Source organism: Bos grunniens, chromosome 24 (genome assembly GCF_055505025.1).
Source record: "Bos grunniens cultivar Pamir isolate PY7600 chromosome 24, Bosgru_T2T1.0, whole genome shotgun sequence".
NCBI lineage: Eukaryota > Metazoa > Chordata > Mammalia > Artiodactyla > Bovidae > Bos > Bos grunniens.
In genome coordinates this window covers 60,236,204-60,238,314 of record NC_141188.1, presented here as the reverse complement: position 1 = coordinate 60,238,314, position 2,111 = coordinate 60,236,204, and positions in this window count along the sequence as shown.

Sequence of the window (2,111 nt, the reverse complement as noted above, 5' to 3'; positions counted from 1 at the left end):
TCCAATTAATCCTCTAGTGTTACATCAGAGAAAAGAAAGCCAAGAAGTTAAGACGTTTCCAAGCCTCAACAGATGATGGCCCAGTCATAGCCGCTCACTCTGTATCCATATTTTCAGGGTTATAACCATGAACCATGAAATGATCGAAACCTCCAGAATGACACCAAGTAATGATGATACTGACATTATTGCTGATTTTATTAAAAAACACAGTATTTGAGTGTGAAGCCTCACTGTTGTCTGAGTGCATGTGTGCTCAATCGATTCAGCCCTGTCCGACTCTCTGTGACCCCATGAACTGTACCCCACGAGGCTCCTCTGTCCATGTGATTTTCCCAGCAAGAATACTGGAGCAGATAGCCATTTCCTTCTCCAGGGGAATCTCCAAGGATCGAAACTGGGACTCCTGCATTTCAGGTGGATTCTTTATGGTTGAGCCTCATTGCTGTCTAGATGGATCTTTTTGGTAATGTGAATAAACAACTCTATTAGAGGCAAGTCCATTAGAGTTAACCAGGGCATTGTATCAGCAGCCGCAAAGGTCACGTGATTTCTCTCCTGTTTCAGCGACAGGTGTGAAATAGTAACCGACGTCCACACATCACCCCCTTTGTGTTTCTGGTTAAACACTTCCTGGTCCCCGTGGTGTACTTTTTCAATCTTCTTGTTTTAACTTTTCATTTTGAAATAATTACAAAATCGTGGGAAGTTGCAAAGATAGTACAGAGTGGTCCCAAATTCCTTTCACCCAGTTTCTTCAGGTGGTTGCAGTGTATATCACTATAGAACAACATCAAAATCAGAAAAACCAACCTTGTTACAGTATGCAGTGAGTGGTATTCCCTCTCTCTTCTGTTACTTTTATAATCTTTTGGGGTGATTTTTTATTGTGGTAAAATATAAACTAACAAAAATTACCTATCATGAATTCCACAATTCAGTGGCGTTAAGTACATTCACAGTGTTGCAAAACCATCACTACTATCCATTTCCCATACTTTTTCATCATCCCAAGTGCAAGCTCTGTACCCACGAAAGAATAACTCCTATATCTCCCTCTCTGTTGACCCTGGTAACCATTATTCTACTTTTTGACTCAAGAAATTTGCCTGGTATAGGTCTTTTAATGTGTTCTTGATTCAATTTACGGTTTTGCCTGAATGTCCCTCTTTCTGTAGTTTGACCATTTTGGTGCTTTCCCAGCCCCTGAGAGCATCACAGACACAGAGACTGGGGAAAGGGAGATGTTGGTCAAAGGTACAAACTTCCAGTTATAAATCTGAAAAACATCCTGAGAACCTACTGTGCAGCATGGTGACTATAATTAACAATAAGTAATGAACAGAGGATGAGGTGGTTGGATGGCATCACTGACTCAATAGACATGAATTTGAGTAAGCTCTGGGAGTTGGTGATGGACAGGGAAGCCTGGCATGCTGCAGTCCATGGGGTTGCAAAGAGTCGGACATGACTGAGCAATGGAACGGAACTGAATTCAATGAACGTTAAATTGTATACTTGGAATTGCTAAGATAACAGATTTTAAATGTTCTTACCACCATGCAACATGATGGTAATTTTGTGAGGTGATGGTTATGTTAATCTTATTGTGATAATCATTTCACAACAGAAATGTGTATCAAGTCACCACATTCACATCTTAAAGTTATACGATGTTATATGTCAATTATATTTCAATAAATCTAGGGAAAGAAAAGAGAAGTTGAAGACCCAAACCAAGCAACTGACTTTTGTTTCCTCTCCCTTGAAAGACACAGATTCCTTCCTTCTCATTCCGGAAGCCCGATTACACTGATCGATGGTAGACCTTTCTACAGCAGGCAAAAGGAAGAAATGTCACATTCCCTTTTTATAGACTTGGAATCAAATGTAAGGCTGCTTAGCTTTACAGAGGAAGTGACTGTTATCCTAGCCAGCCCTGGTAATGGTTTAAAGATGAGGCATTACATTAAACACAAACAAATAGTATACAATAAAGGAGAGTTTATTTAATTGACTCTGTTATCTTTATCAGGGATCATTAGTACCTTGACTGTTTAGTAGATTTCATAAAATAATTTGGGCTTTTCTTTATTCTTTGCTTAAGGCAA